Source organism: Pristis pectinata, chromosome 37 (genome assembly GCF_009764475.1).
Source record: "Pristis pectinata isolate sPriPec2 chromosome 37, sPriPec2.1.pri, whole genome shotgun sequence".
NCBI classification, from domain to species: Eukaryota; Metazoa; Chordata; class Chondrichthyes; order Rhinopristiformes; family Pristidae; genus Pristis; species Pristis pectinata.
Genome location: NC_067440.1, coordinates 14524136 through 14544430, shown reverse-complemented (window position 1 = coordinate 14544430; position 20295 = coordinate 14524136).

Sequence of the window (20295 nt, the reverse complement as noted above, 5' to 3'; positions counted from 1 at the left end):
CTGGTTATTGACTTCAGGGAGGGGGGCAGTGCACATGCTCCTGTTAACATCAACGGTGCTGGGGTCAAGAGCTTAAGGTTCCTAGGAGTGAACATCACCAATATCCTGTCCTGGTCCAACCACATTGATGCCACGGCCAAAAAAGGCTCACCAGTGCCTCTACTTCTCAGGAGGCTAAAGAAATTTGGCATGTCTCCTTTGACCCTCACCAATTTTTATTGATGCACCATAGAAAGCATCCTGTCTGAATGCACCACGGCTTGGTATGGCACCTGCTCTGCCCGTGACCACAAGAAACTGCAGAGAATTGTGGACACAGCTCAGCACATCACGGAAACCAGCCTCCCCTCCGTGGACTTTGCTTCACTTTTCGCTGCCTCGGTAAAGCGGCCAGCATATTCAAAGACCCCACCCACCCCAGACATTCTCTCTTCTCCCCTCTCCCATCAGGTAGAAGATACAAGACAGCATTTATCACCAGGCTCAAGGTCCGCTTCTATCCCACTGTTATAAGACTGTTGAATGGTACCCTAGTACGTTAAGATGGACTCTTGACCTCACAATCTACCTCTATGACCTTGCACCTTATTGTCTACCTGCACTGCACTTTCTCTGTAACTGTAATGCTTCACTCTGCATTCTGTTATTGTTTTACCTTGTACTACCTCAGTGCAGTTGTAATGAATTGATCTGCATGAACGGTATGCAAGACAAGTTTTTCACTGTACCTCGGTACATGTGACAATAATAAACCAATATACCAAGTATGGCCTCACCAACATCTTGTACAAATGCAACATAACATCCCAATTCCTATACACAGTGCCCAGACTGATGAAGGCCAGTATGCCAAATGCCTGTCTACATGTGATGCCACTTTCTGGGAACTATGTACTTGTACTCCAAGGTCACTCTGTTCTACAACACTCTCCAGGGCCCTACTGTTCACTGTGAAAATCCTACCCTGGTTTGACTACCCAAAATGCAACACCTTGCACTTATCTGAATTGAATGCCATTTGGTAGTGGTTTATTATCGTCACTCGTACCGAGGTACAGTGAAAAACTTGTCTTGCATACTGTTCATACAGATCAATTCATTACACAGCGCATTGAGGTAGTACAGGGTAAAAACAATAACAGAATACAGGGTAAAGTGTCACAGCGGTGCAAGTAGCCAATAGGGTGCAAGGTCATAACAAGGTAGATTGTGAGGTCAAGAGTCCACCTTATCATACTAGGGAGCTGTTCAATAGCCTTATAACAGTGGGATAGAAGCTGTCCTTGAGCCTGGTGGTATGTGCCCTCAGGCTCCTGTATCTTCTGCCTGATGGGAGATGGGAGAAGAGAGAATGTCCCGGGTAGGTGGAGTCTTTGATTATGCTGGCTGCTTCACCAAGGCAGTGAGAGGTATACACAAGAATCCATGGAGGGGAGGCTGGTTTCTGTGATGTGCTGGGCTGTGTCCACAACTCTCTGCAGTTTCTTGCGGTCACGGGCAGAGCAGTTGCCATACCAAGCCACCATGCATCCAGATAGGATGCTTTCTATGGTGCATCGGTAAAAGTTGGTGAGGGTCGAATTTCTTTAGCATCCTGAGGAAGTAGAGGCACTGGTGAGCTTTCTTGGCCGTGGCATCTACGTGGTTGGACCAGGACAGGCTATTAGTAATGTTCACTCCTAGGAACTTTAAGCTCTCAATCCTCTCAACCACAGCAGGAGCATATACACCACCCCCTTTCCGGAAGTCAATGACCAGCTCTTTTGTTTTACTGGCAATGAAGGTAAGGTTGTTGCCAATGTCACCATGTCATTAAGGTCTCTCTCTCCTTCTTGTACTCCGACATCGTTATTTGAGATACAGCCCACTACGGTGGTATCATCTGGAAACGTAGATGGAGTTAGAGCAGAATCTGGCCACACAGTCATGAGTATGTAGGGAGTGGATTAGGGGGCTGAGGACGCAGCCTTGTGGGGCACCAGCGTTGAGAATAATTGTGCTGGAGGTTTCGCTGCCTATCCTCACTGATTGCGATCTGTTGGTCAGAAAGTCAAGGATCCAGTTGCAGAGGGAGGTGTTGAGTCCCAGGTCTCAGAGTTTGGTGATGAGTTTGCTTGGAACTATAGTATTAAAGGTGGAGTTGTAGTCAATAAACAATAGTCTAATGTAGGTGTCTTTACTGTCCAGAATCTCCAGAGATGAGTGTAGGGCCAGGGGACGATGTCCGCTGTAGACCTGTTTCGGCAGTAGGTCGAGGTTTTCCCGAAGGCTGTAGTTAATGCGTGCCATGACCAGCCTCTCAAAGCACTTCATGACGGTGGATGTCAGAGCCACCGGTCGGTAGTTATGAAGGCATGTTAGCTTGTTTTGCCATTCCTTGATCCATTCACCTACCTGATCAAGATCCCCCTGTAATTTTTTATAACCTCCTTCACCATCTACAATACCACCTATTTTTGTGTCACCTGAAAACTTATGAACAATGCCTTGTACAATCTCAAACAAATCATTTTTTAAATGCCAAGTATCAATGTGCCCAGCACTGATCCCTGTGGCACGCCAGCAGTCATAGGCCTCCAGTCTGAAAACAACCTTCCACCATGACCCTCTGCTTCCTACCATCAAGCCATTTATGTATGCATTTATCTAGCTCTCCCTGGATCCTATGCAATCTAAGCTTCCAGACTAGCTTTCCATGTGGAACCTTGTCAAAGGCCTTGCTAAAGTCTATATGTAGAAATGTCCACTGCCCTGCCCTCATAAATACTCTTGATTACCTCTTCAAAAAAAACTAACAGATTTCTTGTGAGTGTCACCTTTTATACTGTTTAGTTGAAAGCAAAGTTTGACCTTACATTTGGCTTGTGCCGTGTAATTAATGATGTTCACTTATGTTTCAGGATTCCTCTCCATCTTGCAACCACAGAACGCTACCAACATCACTTCCTCTGTCCAGCTGCTTAACCACCTCTCTTTCAAATGCTCCAGAGTGTGACAGGACAACACCTTCTCTGCAGTCACCAAACAAAGGTCAGCATGTACATTCCCAGAACTGGATGGCATAGTGGGGTCAGATACTGATGTTCCAGGTCTGGACTCAGAATGCCAGTCCAGCTGAAAGCAAAAGGATGCTTGTGCTCATGTAGAAGGAGTTGTGACAAATCTCCACTTTAGACATCTTGATCCATCCATGACTTACTACAAAATACAAAAGTTACTGAAGGAGGTGCCTCCATGGCAGGAGTAAGACAGGAAATGGATGATTTTATGTCTGATATTGTGCCAAAATTGAGAGCTATCCCACAGACTAGTCAAGCAAAACTGACATCATCAGATGAGCAGGGCAAATTCCCACAATTATCTATCATTTTTTGGTAAGTCCTGTCCATACAGACCAAACAAAGGTGATAGTACAATGAGACGAGTCTGAGAGGGTGACCCTGGGCATCCTCAATATTGACTCCAGAACTGTGGCATTTGGCCAAATGTGGGCAAACAAGAAACTCTCATTGACACCCTCCCTGTGAAAGAACATATTCTCCCATTTAATGAAGTGGAAATAAAGGATAAAAACTGCAGACTTTGAGTGGGGGTTTCAACATCCAATGTAATTCAGTATCATCACCTAGCTGGCTGAATTCCAATGACATACCTGCCAGTCTATGGCAGGTGATGAGAGAGCCAACACATATGAATCCACTTGACTTTTGCCCTTGCTTGTCTACCTATCATAGGTGCAAATATCCATGATGGCATTAATATGTGACCACAGAGGAGACGAGTCCTGTTTTCACACAGCAGATGCTCTCAATCATGTTGTGTGACACTACCACTGTGCTAAATGGGATAAGAAGATCTAGCAATTTAAAAAGTGCATCCATAGAATGCCACAGATCATAGGCAACAACATAATTAGATTCCACCGCAACTTATAACTTCCTAACCCTCACTGTAATATTCCCATCAGGCCAACCCTGGTTCAGCAAGGATCAAGGAAGGGCATGCCAGCAGCAGCACAAGGCATTCCTAAAAATACACTGCCTTATGTGATAGCAATGCCACACAACATGGTCAAGGGTGTCTCCGATGTGGAGATAGAGCTTGTCTTCAAAATGAAGTGCAAAACAGAACCACCTGCATGCTAAACAGCAGCAATCAAAACATTGAATGAAGCAATACACAGACAGATCAAATCAATACCTCTGCAGTGCTGTCACATACCATTGCAAATGGTGGTGGACAAATAAGCAGGTTAAACAGCTCCAGGAAAATTGCTGGTTATCAACAGTGACAAAGCCAGCATATAATTGCCAAAATCAAACTGGTGCGGATAAGTTCAGCCAGAAAAGCTGCGTGGATAAATTCATTTCTGCTTCCTCCTGAGGACCCTGACGTCACAGAAGCCAGTCTTCAATCAACTTTACTAATCATATGTGGCATCAAGAAACAAAGGAGAGCAAGGCCAAGAGAGCAGTCAACATTCACAGGGTCATACAGCACTGAAACAGACCCTTCAGTCCACCATGTCCATACCACCCATTGGACCCACTTACACTAATCCCATTTACCCACATGGGGTCCATAGCCTCTTTGTCTTAGTGATTCAAGAGCTTGTCTAAATGCTTCTTAAAAGTTGTGAGAGTATCTTCCTTCACCACCCCCTCAAGTGGAACAATTCAGACTTCAACCACTCTGTGGGTGGGGTGGGGGGGTGGGGGGGGGGGGGGGAAATCCCCTCCTGATCCCTTCCAAATCTCCTACCTCTCACCTTAAACCTATGACCTCTAGTCTTAGACATCCCCAACAGGGGAAAAGATTTTTGCTGCCTACCTCATCTATCCCCCACATAATTTTGTATACCTTTGTCCGGTCACCCCTCAGTCTCCTCCGCTCTACAGAAAATAAACCCTACCTCGTCTCTCCTTATAACTGAAATGCTCCAATCCTGGCAACATCCTGGTGAACCTCCTCTGTGCTTTTTCCAGTGCAATCGTGTCCTTCCTATAGTTTGGTGACCAGAAATGCACACAGAACTACTGGCTGTAGTACTGAAGATTGTGATCCAGAACTAGCTGTTCAGAAGGAGAGTTCCTAACTAGAGGCCAACCAAAGCTCTTGGCCTGCTATTGAAGCCACTCAGGAGGTTCATGTGAAGATGTGGGCTGTTGGGGAGATTCATTGATGGTAATACATTTAAAGTTAAAGGAAAGGCAATTGTACTTATCAGAGATGCTCATTGTTTGGCACTTTGAGGCATGAATATTACTTGTCAACAATCAGCCTGTATCACAATGTTATCTAGGTCAATATTTGAGGATTGTAAACAGGCTTTGAAGTGAGGAGAAAGATTTTTGCTGCCTACCCCATCTATCCCCATCATAATTTTGTATACCCTGTTTACAATCTACAAGACATAATTTGGAATACTTTGGAGAAAGAAGATGAATATGTGAACAGAACTGAATATTAATCAACAGCAAGTATTCCCTCTTCTGACTGCATTTTGGAAGGATAGATCTGATGAAACACTACTGATGTGTGCACCTGGGCACAGTTGAAGTGATCTGCTGAGCTGAGATGATTGACTTCACAACAACTACAGTCATTAAGATGTGTTATGACTTCTGCCATGTAGATTTTTCCTCTCCATTGACATCAGTGTTGTTAGGGCACTCTCGTATATCAAATGTTGTCCTGATGTTAAGGGTAGTTACCATAGTTACCATAATCCTGTCCCTGAAATTCAGGTCTTTTGTCTTTGTTCAGGTGAAGGCGAAGATATATTGGAGTTCAGTGATCTTGGCAAAACCCAAAAGGAGCATCAGGGAACGAGCCACTGGTGATCGAATGCTTTTTGATAGCACTTACCATTACTTTGCTGCTGTTAGTGCAGATTAATTGGGTAGTCAGTTGGATTTGCCCTGCTTTGTGAACAAGACAAACTTGGGACAATTTCTACATTGTCGGGTAGATGCCATGTTCCAAGTGTACTGAAACAGCTTGGTTAAAGGCACAGCTAGTTCTGGATCACAAGTCTTCAGTACTACAGTCAGTAGTTCTGTGTGTATTTCTGGTCACCAAACTATAGGAAGGACACGATTGCACTGGAAAGAGCACAGAGGAGGTTCACCAGGATGTTGCCAGGATTGGAGCATTTCAGTTATAAGGAGAGACTAGGTAGGCAGGGTTTGTTTTCCGTAGAGCGAAGGAGACTGAGGGGTGACCTGATAAAGGGTATACAAAATTATGATGGGGATAGACGGGGTAGGCAGCAAAAATCTTTTCTCCTCACCTCAAAGCCTGTTTACAATCTACAAGACATAATTTGGAATACTTTGGAGAAAGAAGATGAATGATTTATTGGAATAATTTCAGGGAGGGGCAGTTAGTTATAACGTTGACTGGAATCAATCTCTTGCATCAGGGTGGTGGAGGGGAGTTCAAAATCACTGTGTCTCAACAGAATATGGAATAAAACTCAGGTTTCCAATGGCTGAGGGTGCAGATTGAAGATGAGTGATAAAGAACCAGCAGTCATGTGATTGGATACTTTTCGCAATGAGTGGTGGTTAGAGTTGACTCAGCTACTTGAAGAAAGTTTCAAAGTTGACTTGAAAAGACAATTGGATTTGAAGTACAAAATATGCTGAGATATACTGTAGGTGAGAAAGCCAGGGAGTTAAAATTTACTTGACTGGTCTTGGAAAGAGCCAACAATATTCTGATCATAAAAAGGAAACACTTGGAAAAGTACCTTATTGGCTGTTTTGGGTTATTCCCATCATTACTGGGCATATAGTGCCTCTCCCACATGCCATTCTGCAACAGCTGGTGGTGGGCCATGTTGTCCCCAAAGTTAGCTCAGACAGGAATCAAACTTTTAAATTTTTTGGTTGGAGAGGGCATCACCAGCATTTATTTCCCTTGAGAAGATGATGGTGAGGAATCTTCTTGAACTGATGTACGCCTTCTGGTGAAGGTACTCCTGCAGTCCTGTTGAGGAGGGACTTCTAGGATTTGGATCCCATGACAGTGAAGGAACAGCAATATACTTCCAAGGTGGAATGGTGTGCAACTTGGAGGGGAACCTGCAGCTGGTGTTCTTGCGCACCTGTCAACCTTGTTTTTGGTGGTAGAGGCCACATGTTTGGGATGTCCATTTGGAAAAGCCTAGGTGAGTAACTGCATTGCATTTTGTAGATAGTACAAACTGCAGCCAGGATGTATCAGTGGTGGATGGGCTGCCAATCATGCAGGCAGCCAGTCATGTGCTTCCTAAGAATTATTGGAGCTGCACTTATTCAGACAATATGCCTCATAGATGGAAAAGCATTGGGAAGCCATGTGATAAATCACTAGCCACAACATACCAACCATTGTCCTGCTTTTTAGCCACATTATGTACACGTATGGCCCAGCTGAGTTTCTACTCAGTTATGCAGGACCACAGTCTGCAGTTAAAGGATGTGTTTCTGGGGTGAACTGTTGGGAGGGGTGAGGTGGATCTTTGAATTTGACCTACATCTATCTATTTATTGTGAAGCAATGTCTGATGTCTTTCATGTCTGTCATTCATTTGGCCACCATCAATGAACACGGGCAGTGAGAGTAACGTTGGAGTTGAGTAGGGTTCACCAGGCCATGAGTTAGGCTGGGGCAACAGTAACTACACACCTTGCTATAATTACTCTTTCCCTGACCTTGCAGATCAGACTTATTTCAACATGACTTCCCCTTCTTCAAGCAACAAGGAGCTTTTGTGTGAGCTGAAGGCTGGTAAGGTTCTGAGACCAACACAGCACACGAAAGGCCTGACCACAGTATTTTCTGGAAGTGGGAGAAATGTGAGTGGGTAGCAGCAACATCATTTATGTAGCACTTATAATGTTGTAACATATCCAAAATTTGACACTGAACAGTGATATTTAGGATTAACAAAAATTGGCTTTGCAGTTATCTTTTGCAGTTTCTGCCAGCTCCAGCATGATCCCACCACAAGTCACATCGTCCCCTCTTCTCCACTTTCTACATTTCACAGGGATCACTCACTTTGTGACTCCCTAGTCTGCTCTTCAGTCACCACCCAGCACTCCCCATCCCACAATACTTCCCATGCAACCAGAGGAGATGCAACACGTATCCTCTTCCCTTCCAAACATCCAAGGACTCAATCATTCCAGATGAAGCAGCAATTTTCTTCTTCTTCTAGTCTAGTCTACTGCGCTCTGTGTTCACAATGTGGCCTCCTCTACAATGGAGAAACCAAATTCAGAGTGGGTGATCACTTTGCAGATCACCTGAACTCAGTTCATAGGGGTAATCCTGAGCTTCCTGTTATATATCACATTTTCTCAATTATACTCCTATTTTGGCCTGTCTTTCTGCTGCCTCCTCCTCTACTATAGTGAGGTTCAACATAATCTAGAAGAACAACATCTTATCATCTATCTTTGTAACCTTCTAGAATGAATATTGAACTCTCCAACTTCAGGCGAACTGCTCTCTCAGCGCTTCCCATGATTGTGCTTATGTCCCTTTCTCACCCTATTTATTTAAAACGCCTTGCTAATGTCAATATTCATTGTTCCTAATCACCTGATCTGTCTTAACCTATCTCCATACCGTCTTGTGTAAACCTTACTCGTCCCCCCAGCTCTGCCTCCATTCTTCCTCCAGGAAGGGTTGATTACCCGAAACATTAACTTGTTTGTCTTTTCACAGATGCTGTATGACTGGTTGAGTTCTTGCATCTTCATTGTTTATGTTTCACATTCCAGGATCTTCAGTTTTATTTATTTTCCTTGGCTTCAGTCAATGTCAAAGTTGAGTTTATTGTCATATGCACAAGTACATGTATGCACAGGTTCAATGAAAAACTTGCATCAGCATCACAGGCACATAGCATCAAATAAGCAGTATTCACAAGAAAAACATAACTTAAAAATAAATTATACACAATTTTTACAAGAAAAAACACAATTAAACAAAAAAAGAAGTCCAATTTAGTGCAAAGTAGTAAAAGTGGTTATAGTGTTGCTAAACTATAGTGATTAGGGTTGTATAGGTTGGTTCAAAAACTGAATGGTTGAGGGAAAGTAGCTGTTCTTGAACCTAGTGGTGTGGGACTTCAGGCTTCTGTACCTCCTGCCTGTTAGTAGCTGTGAGAAGATGGTGAGGACCTTTGATGATGGATGTTGCTGCCTTGAGGCAGTGCCTCCTGTAGATATACTGATGGTGGGGAGGGATGTGCCCGTGAGGTATTGGGCTGAGTCCACTACTCTCTGCAGCTTCATACATTCCTGCACATTCAAATTGCCGTACCAGACCATGATGCAACCAGTCAGGATACTTTCAACAGTACACCTGCAGAAGTTTGTCCCGGTGTTCAGTGACAAGCTGAATGTTCTTAACCTCCTAAGAAAATAAAGACCCTCCTTCCTCTTCCTGAAGTCAACAATCAATTCTATAATTTTGCTTACATTGAGCGAGAGGTTGTTGTTGCGGCACCACTCAACCGGGTGTCCTATCTTGCTCTTGTACACTGACTTAGCACCACCTGTGATTCATCCAACAACAGTGGTGTTGTGGGCAAATTTGTATAAGACCATAAGCATAGGAGCAGAATTAGGCCATTTGGCCCATCAAGTCTGCTCCACCATTCGATCATGCTGATTTATTTTTCCCTCTCATCCCCATTCTCCTGTTTTCTCCCCGTAACCTTTGACACCCTTACTAATCAAGAACCTATCAACCTCTGCTTTAAATATACCCAATGACCTCCACAGCCATCTGTGGCATTGAATTCCACAGATTCACCACCATCTGGCTAAAGAAATTCCTCCTCATCTCTGTTCTAAAGGGGCACCCTTTTATTCTGAGGCTGTGCCTGGTCCTAGACTTTCCCACTACTGGAAACATTCTCTCCACGTCCACTCTTATCCAGGCCTTTCAATATTCAGTAGGTTTTAATGAAATCCCCCCCTCATCTTCTAAACTCCAGTGAGTACAGGCCCAGACCCATCAAACGCTCCTCATGCATTAACCCTTTAATCCCTATGGCAAACAATTATGTTTTCAGATGATCTTCCTGAAGGGTAACATGTAGATGAGGAAAAATCAAGAGGCCATGGATAGATCACTGAGGAAAGTTCAAGTTGTTACTGTGGACACCAGTGATTCTCTGGCTATAAGAAGCAGTGTACTACCCCCAGCTAGGCAGCTGTGGAAGGGTGCAGGGGGAGGATTGAACTGCGGACCTCAAAAAGGGTGATACAATGGTGACCAAAGTATTCCACATGTGACAGCACCTGCACTAGGACTCCCAAGTCCCTTTGCACCTCCAATTTCTGAATTCTCTCCCCATTTAGAAAATAGTCTGCACCTTTATTCCTTCTACTAAAGTGCATGACCATTCCCTTCCCTATGCTGTATTCCATCTGCCACTTCTTTGCTTATTCTCCCAACCTGTCCAAGTCCTTCTGCAGACTCCCAGCTTCCTCAACACTACCTGCCCCTTCACCTATCTTAGTATCATCTGCAAACTTGGCCACAAAGCCATCAATTCCGTCACCCAGATCATTAACATATAACATGAAAAGTAGTGGATCCAACACAGAATCCAGAGATCTCAGAGGGCTGTAAGACTCAATAATATAAAGAAGGGAGGGGTGCAACCATAGAAGGATTTGATAGGAATTCTAAAATGAAGGCTTAGCTGGGAGATGGTGTGAGTTAGCAAGCATGGGATGATGGAGGAACAGGAGTCAGTGTGAGTTAGGTCTCAGAGAAGAGCAGAGTTTTGGTTGAGGTGAAATTTATGGAGAATAGAATGAGAGAGGCCACCAAACATGCACCGGAACAGTCGACTCTCAAAGTAGCAAGCCATGGACGAGAAGAGTGACTGAGGCAGGGTGGAGTCAGTTGATGTTTCAGAAGTAAATATAGACATTGAAACAAGCTGGTTTGGCCTCAAACAGTTGCCAAGAAGGAGATTGGAGCCAATGGCCCCAGTTTTCCCAATACTCAGCTAGAGAAAATTTTTGGTGACTCTATGCTCTGTCAAAATAAGTGGCGTGGTAAATTCTGGACTGCAGAATTTGGGAGGCAGTGGAGAGGTGAGGCCAGGAAAGTATGGCAACCAATTATGTTTTCAGATGATGTTCCTGAAGGGTAACATGTAGATGAGGAAAAATCAAGAGGCCATGGATAGATCACTGAGGAAAGTTTAAGTTGTTACTGTGGACACCGGTGATTCTCTGGCTATAAGAATGGGAGGAAGCAATGTACTACCCCCAGCTAGGCAGCTGTGGAAGGGTGCTGGGGGAGGATTGAACTGCAGACCTCAAAAAGGGTGATACAATGGTGACCAAGATATTTCACATACGACAACACCTGATTAAGGGATTCAAATGTGAAGCTGTGAGAAAGATTGACCTGGATTTGGGAGGAGACATACCATGGATTTAGAAGAGGAGAGGAAATTTGGATCAGGAGAGTATTTTGGAGTAAGTGATAAAGGCAGAATTGAAGGAGGCACACAGGATCTGAAAATAGAAGCCATTTCAGTCAATATGGGGAGACCCTGTAAATTTACTCCAGCACTTCTCATGGCTGTGCTACCATGTACAAGGTGAACTGCATCAACTTGCCTCTTCTACTCTCAAACTACGCCCAGCCTTCCCAAACCTGTGACCTTTACCATAAAGGAGGACAAAGGCAGCAAACAGATGGAAACACTGCTGTTACACGATCCAAGTACATAAGAATTAGGAGCAGGAATTGGCTATCTAGCCATTCAAACCTGCTGCACCATTCATCAAGATCATGGCCAATCTTAGAGTCATAGTCATTGCATGAAAACAGGATATTCTGCCCAGCAAATCCACACTGACTGACCAGTGGGCATTCATCTATAATTAATCCCATCTTCTGGCACTTGGCCCGTTGCCTTCGATGCCAAGGCATTTCAAGTGCTTGCCTGGATACTTCTTAAATGCTATCAGTAACTCTACTTCCACCACTCACTCAGGCAGTGCATCCCAGGTACTCACTAGTCTCTGAGTGGAAAAAGGTTCTTCTCTGATCCCCTCTAAATCTCTTACACTTGCCATAAATCTACTGTATGTCCTCTTGTTTCATCTGCCTCTGATAGCTACACCTGATATTGTGTGCAGTTCTGTTCGCCATGCTACAGGAAGGATCTGATTAAGCATGCGAAGGTGCAGAAAAGGTTCACAGGAATGTTGCTTGGATTAGAGGGTTTGAGTTATAATGAGCTATTGGATTGGCTGGAACAGTTTCCTCTGAAGCAAAGGAAGCTGAGGAGTGACCTTACAGAGGTTTATAAAATCATGAAGGGCACAGATAGGATTGATTGTTTTGGGGAGTCTAAAAACAGAGGTTTAAGGTGAGCGGGGATAAATTTAAAGGGGATCAGAGGACCAAGTGTTTTGCACACTGAGGGTGGTGGGTATATGGAAAGAGCCGCCAGAGAAAATGGCAGTCACAATTACAATATTTGGATAGTACATGGACAGGAAGAGTTCAGAGGGATATAGACCAAAGGCAGACAAATGAGGTAAGCATGGATCGGCATCTTGGTCGGCATGGATGTTGGGCTGAAGAGACTGTTTCTATGCTTTGAATCTCTATGATCTAAAAGTTTCTTGCAGTCTAATCTATCTATACACCTCAATTTTATATATCTCAATCATGTCCTCTCTTAACTTCCTTTGCTCCTGGGAAAAAAGTCTTGGCCTCTCTGAACTGTTCTCATAACTAAAACACTCCATCTCAGACAACATCCTAGTGAATCTCCTCTGCACTTGTCTGATTCACCATCCACCACACCACCAATTTTGTTGTCATTCACAAACTTACTAATCATGCCACCTACATTCTCATCCAAAGTGTAGGTGAACGGTGGCAGATTCTTAAGCAACTATTTCATAATGTTCAGCAGAAATTTATCCCAATGTGAAAGATGAACCAACCATGGTTAAGGAGGTCAAGGAAAATATTAAATTAAAAATTAGAGCATACAAGGAATTTAAACCAATACCTTGCATCAGCCTTCACAACGGAGGAAATGCAAATATCCCAGAGACAACAGATGACAGATAACAGGTTCAAGTAACATAACAGATCCTATCATGAGGGACAAGGTGCGAGAAACTAACGAGACAAGGTTTTTAAAGGAATTGACTGCATAGACAGCAGAGTCATTGGTTGAAGTTTTTCCAAAGAGTTCTGGCAGGGTACCAGTGGATTAGAAAACCATAAATTTGACTTCCTAGGGAGACAAAAAGTGGGAAATTATAGGTTAGCTTAACATCTGTTGTTGATAACATGCTGGAGTCCATAATCAGAGAAGAAATAATTCTTCTTTTCAGGAAGCTTCACGTTGAGTTGCTTTGATTGCATTGTTTTATGAAAGGAAAATATTGATTGACAAGGTTGCTAGAGTTCTTTGAAGAGATGCAGAGTTAACAGAGAGAAACCTGTGGATGTGTATATTGGGATTTACAGAATGCATTTGGTAAGGTGCCGCATAAACGGCCGGGGTACAAGAACTCGTGGTATGGGGGAAGCATGTTAACATGGATTGAAGGCTGTTTATTACATGTAAATCAAGCTGAAATAAGTGAGCCTTCAGACTGGAAGGATGTCACTAGTAGGGTGCTCCAAGGATCACTTCTTGGTTATCAATTATTTATTAACAACATTAATGACTTGAAGGAGGAGATGGTGTAATGTATCCAAGTTTGCTGATGTCATGAAAATAGATGGAAGGGAATGTTGTGATGAGAATATTTGGACTCTGCAAAATTATATAAATGAGCTGGGTGAGTGGGCAAAGACTTGGCAGAGTTGAACAGCAAAGTGTGAGATCATGCTCTTTGGTAGGAGGATTGGAAAGGTAAACAATGATCTAAACTGAAAGAATCTGCAAATGAGTGGGGTACAGAGGGATCAAGATATTCTTGTGAATGATACACAAAGTTAGCACGTAGGTGCAGATATAGTTTGAAAGGCAAATGGCATATTGGCCTTTATTGCTAAGGGATTGGAGTGGAGTGGAGTGGAGTGGAGTGGAGTTACAACTATACAGGGCATTGACGAGGCCAGACATGGAGTACAATGTACAATTTTGGTCCCCTAATTTAAGAAAGGGTGCATTAGCATTGGAGTTACTGAATCATAGAATCGTACAGCACAGAAACAGGCCCTTTCAGTCCACCACGTCCATGCTGAGTGCAGGTATTGACAGAAATCAAAGGTTTGTATGTGATAGAAATGTTCTCAGGTGCATTTATTTCAATGCAAGAAGTATTGTAGGTAAGGCAGATGACCTTAGGGCGTGAATTGGCACGTGGGATTACGACATTATTGCTATTAGTGAGACTTGGATGCAGGAAGGGCAGGACTGGCAGCTTAATGTTCTGGGGTTCTGTTGTTTCAGATGTGATAGAGGGGGAGGGATGAAAGGGGGAGGAGTGGCATTACTAGTCAGGGAAAATATCACAGCTGTGCGTAGACAGGACAGCCCGGAGGGCTCATCTACTGAGGCCATATGGGTGGAGCTCTGGAACAGGAAAGGTGTGGCCACACTAATAGGGTTGTATTATAGACCGCCCAATAGTCAGAGAGAATTGGAGGAACAAATCTATAGTGAGATAGCAGACCGATGTAAGAAACAGAAAGTTGTAATAGTAGGGGATTTTTAACTTTCCACATATTGACTGGGACTCCCACACTGTGAAAGGGCTGGATGGCTTGGAGTTTGTCAAATGTGTTCAGGAAAGTTTTCTAAATCAATATATAGAGGTACCAAAAAGAGAGAATGCAATACTTGATCTCCTATTAGGGAACCAGGCAGGTCAGGTGACAGAAGTATGTGTAGGTGAGCATTTTGGGTCCAGTGACCATAATGTCATTAGTTTCAAGTTAATTATGGATAAGGACAGGTCTGGTCCTTGAGTTGAGGTTCTAAATTGGAGAAAGGCCAATTTTGTGGAAATGAGAAAGGATCTAGGAAGAGTGGATTGGGATAAGTTGTTTTCTGGCAAGGATGTGCTCAGTAAGTGGAAGGCCTTCAAAGGCGAAATTTTGAGAGTGCAGAGTTTGCATGCTCCTGCCAGTATTAAAGGAAAAGTTAACAAGCAAGGGATATTGGCGATCTGGTTAAGAAAAAGAGAGAGGTTTATAGCAGGTATAGGCAACTAGGAATGAATGAGGTACTTGAAGAGTATAGGAAAAGTAAGAAAATACTGAAAAAGGAAATCAGGAATGCAAAAAGAAGACATGAGGTTGCGTTGGCAGATAATGTGAAGGTAAACCCAAAGGGTTTCCACAAGTATATTAAGAGTAAAAGGATAGTAAGGGACAAAATTGGTCCCCTAGAAGATCAGAGTGGTAGTCTATGTGTGGAGCCTCAGGAGATGGGGGAGATCTTAAACAGTTTTTTTGCATCAGTATTTACTCAGGAAACTGGCATAGTGGATATGGAAGGAAGGGAAACAGGCAATAGTGTCATGGAACATATAGAGATTAAAGAGGAGGAGGTGCTTGCTGCTAGTGAATAAAGGTAGATAGATCCCCCGGGCCTGATAAGATATTTCCTCGGACATTGAGAGAGACTAGTGTAGAAATTGCAGGGGCCCTGGCAGATATATTTAAAATGTCCTTAGCCATGGGGGCGGTGCCGGAGGACTGGAGGGTAGCTCAGGTAGTTCCGTTGTTTAAAAAAGGATCTAAAAGTAAACCAGGTAATTACAGGCCAGTGAGCCTGACATCAGTAGTGGGTAAATTATTGGAAGGTCTTCTGAGAGATCAGATATACAAGTATTTGGATAGCCAAGGGCTGATTAAGGATAGTCAGCATGGCTTTGTGCGTGGTAGATCGTGTTTAACGAATCTTGCAGAGTTTTTCGAGAAGGTTACCAAGAAAGTAGATGAAGGAATGGAGTTACAGGGAAAGATTGAACAGGTTAGAACCTTATTCCTTGGAACACAGAAGAATGAGGGGAGATTTGATAGAGGTTTACAAAATTATGAGGGGTATAGACAGAGTTAATGCGAGTAGGCTCTTTCCACCTAGATTAGGAGAGACAAGTATGACAGGACATGGCTTCAGGGTGAAAGAGGAAAAGTTTAGGGGGAACTTATTCACTCAAAGAGTGGTGGGAGTATGAAACGGGCTGCCATCTGATGTAGTAAATGTGGGGTCACTCTTGAGTTTTAAGAATAAATTGGATAGATACATGGATGGGAGAGGTCTGGAGGGTTATGGTGCAGGTAAATGGGACTAGCAGAATACCATTTCAGCACAGACTAGAAGGGCTGAATGGCTTGTTTTCTGCGCTGTAGTGTTCCATGGTTCTATGGAGTGTGATGCCCACCTGCATTAATCCCATTTGTCTGCATTAGGCCCATATCCCTCTATGCCTTTCCTATCTAGGTGCTTGTTCAAATGCCTTTTAAATGTTGTAAATGTATCTGCCTTCACCACCTCCTTTGGCAGCCTGCTCCATATAACCACTATCCTGTGTGGGGAAAATTACCCCTCAGTTCTCTTTTAAATTCCCCCCTCTCACCTTAAACCTGTCCCCTCTAGTTTGAGACTCCCCTACCCTAGTCAAAAGACTCTGACTATCTATTGTATCTATGCTTCACGTCATTTTGTAACTCTCCACTTAGCCTCATGTGTTCTAGTTAGAATAAACCCAGCCTATTCAATTTCCCCTTATAACTACAGCTCTCCATTCCAGGCAACATCTTAGTGAGTCCCTTATGCACCCACTCTACCTATCATATCCTACCTGTAGTGTGGTGACCAGAACTGTACACAATGCTCCAAGTGTAGTCTAACCGATGTTTTGAACTGCTACAACATGTCCCAACTGTTATACTCAATGCATTGGTCTATGAAGGCAAGCATACCAAATGCCTTCTCGCCACCTTATTCACGTGTTATCACTTTCCACAAGCTGTGGACTCTCATTCTCAAGGTCCCTCTGTACATCAACAGTCCTAAAATCTGCCATTTACTCTATAAGTCCTATCAGAATTTGACTCACCAAAGTGCATTACCTTACACTTGTCTGGATTAAATGCCATCCGCCAACACACCACCCAACTTTCCAGCTGATCGATGTCTGCTGTATTCTTAGACAACCCTCATGACCACCTACATTCTCATCCAAGTTGTTTTTTGTGTGTGTATTATATATATATATATATACCTATACCTATATATATATCTATATATACACACACACACATATATAAAGCAAACAAATGACCCAGTACTGATCCCTGTGGTACACCAATTGTTACCAGCCAGAAAAACACCCATCCACCAGTACCCTGTGCCTCCTATCACAAAGGCGTTTTGGATCCAGTTTTCCAAGAACACCTTGATTCCTTGTGGACCAGCCTACCACGCAGGACATTGTCAAAAGCCTTACTAAAGTCCATGTAAACCTCATGTACCACAAAATTAACCAATTTTCTTGGTTACTTCTTCAAAAAACTCAATCACATTTGTGAGACCTGATCTCCCCTGCACAAAGCCAAGCTGACATCTCCTCATCAGTCCCTGTCATTCCAGGTGAACATAAATCCCGTCTGTCAGAACCTTCAACAACTTCCCTACCACTGATGCAAGACTCACCAGCCTGTACTTTCCAGGCTTATCGCTACTGCTCTTTTTGAATAAGGGGGCAACATTAGCTATCCTCTAATCTTTTGGTACCTCATCCATGGCTAGTGAAGATGCAAAAATCTCTTGTCAGAGCCCAAGGAATCTCCTCCCTTGATTCCCTTAGCATCCTGGGATAGGTCCCATCAGGCCCTAGGGATTTATCCAGCCAAATGTGTTCCAATATTTCTAACACTTCCTCCTTCCTGATGCAGACATCCTCAAAAATATCAGCATAGCCCTGCATTAACTCTTCAGCCTTCACAGCCTTCTCCCTGGTGAATATCAATGAGAAGTATTCATTTAGGACCTCATTCATATCCCCTGGCTCAACACATAGATGAACCTTCTGGTCCCTGAGGGGGCCTACTCTTTCCTTAGTTACCTCTTGCTTCTAATATTCTTATACAATGTTTCAGGATTCTCCTTAATCCTACTTGCAAAGGTCATTTCATGGCCCCATTTTGCTCTCCTAATTTCTTTCATAAGTTTTCTCCTATATCCCCTATAAACCTCAAAGAACTCATTCGATACCAATTTCCTATACCTAATATTTACTTACATTTTCCTGATCAATTTCCTTCATTAACCACAGTTCCCTAAACTTATCTTCTTACCCTTGGAGGGACCTACTGACTCTCAACTCTTATTAATTCATTTTTAAACAGCTCCCAATGTTGTTTTCTGCTCCAGCAGCTGCTCCAATCTACGTGTCAGGTCCTGTCTTACACTACTGAAATTCGCCTTCCCCCACTTTAGGGCCCTATCTTGAGGATCAACCTTATCTTTTTCCATGACTACCTTGAAGCCTACCAAACAAGGTCACTGTTCCCAAAGGGTTCCTGCATAGACACTTTTATCACTTGCCTATCCTTATTCCCTAGCTCCCTCCCCTGTAGGACTCTGTATGTGCCACTTCAAAACGCCTCTTGAATGCATTTTACAAGTTCCACTCTTTCTAAATCCCTTGAAGTCCCAGTCAAAATCGGGAAAGTTAAAATCCACCACCTACTATAATCTCCTATTGCTTCTACACCCTTCTGTGATCGACCTACGTCTGTTCTTTTTGTTCCTGCTGACCATTTGGAGGATTATAGTATAATTCCATAAAAGTGATCACCCTTTTCTTATTCCTAAATTCTATCCATATAGCCTCACTTCCCAATTCCTCCAGGATATCCACCTTGAGTACTGTCATAATGCTCTTCCTGATCACCAGTGCAACACCCCTTCCCCTAGTGCACCCTCCTCTGTTACACCTGAAACTTTCTTACCCTGGAACACAGAGCTGCCAGTCCTGCCCTTTCCTCAACTGCATTTCCATGATTATAATAATATAATAATCCCATGGCCTAATCCACACTCTTAGCTCATCTGTCTTACCTGTAAGGCTCCTTGCACTAAACTAAAAGCAGTTCAGTTTACCAGCCCTCTCATGCTTCCCCTCCTGTCTCTGTCTGCTCCACCCACTTGCCTGTTCTATTTTCTACACATGATTCTGACTATCCACCCACTGCACTGTCATTCTGGGCCCCACCCCTCAGCTCACTAGTTTAAACTCTCCCAAGTAGCACTAGCAAACCTCCCTATATAGATATTGGTCTCCCTACAGTTCAGGAGCAACCCATTCTTCCTATACAGGTCATCCCTTCCCCAGAAAAGATCCCAGTGATTCAAAACCTTCAAGCCCTCATGAACAGCAAAAAAAATCTGTATTTTTTTTGAGTTTAGAAGAATGTAGGATCTTATTGAAACACTTAAGGTCCAAAGGGAGCTTAACAGTTGTTGACATGTTTACATGTTTCCACTGGTAGCCAAGTCTCAAGTGAAGAGACAATTACAAAATAAGGGGGCAGACATGTAAAATCAATTGAGTAGAATTCTTTCTTGCGGAGGGTGGTGAATTTCTGCAGTTTTCTATCCTAAGGATTGGGAGGCTACATCAGTAGAGATACTTACAGAGGTAAATGTATTCTTTAAAGATCGAGGAATTGATGGCTTTGTGGAAGAGAAGTTGAGGGCCTGTGGCAATCAACTATGATCCTATTGAATAACCGAACAGGCTGAGAGGCTTGGCAGCCTGCTCCTGATTCTATAGTCTATTGTTCTTGTATAAAAGGTCTACCACATTCTAACACTGCGACTCTTCATTTGAGAATCCTCAGACAAGGGAAACATCCTCCCTGCATCCACTTTGTGAAGCTTCTTAAAAAATGGTACAAGTTTCACTGAGGTCTCTTTTCATTCTTCTAACCTCTAGCGAATACAGCCCAATTCTACTCAATCTCTCCTCGTGTGACAAACTGAAACCAGTCTGGTGAATCTTTGCTGTACTCCCCCTTTAGCAGATATTTCCTTTCAGGTAAGGAGACCAAAACTGTACACAATGCTCCATGTGTGGTCTCACCAAGGCCTTGTATAATTAAGACACCTTTACTCCTGTACTCAGAGCCTCTTGTAATGATGGTCAACATACCATCTACCTTTTTATTGGTTTGCTCCTCCTACATGCTGGTCTTCAGTTACTTGTGAAAAAGTATGCCCAGAAACTTTTCAACATCAACATTACCTAATCTCTCATGATTAAACAAATA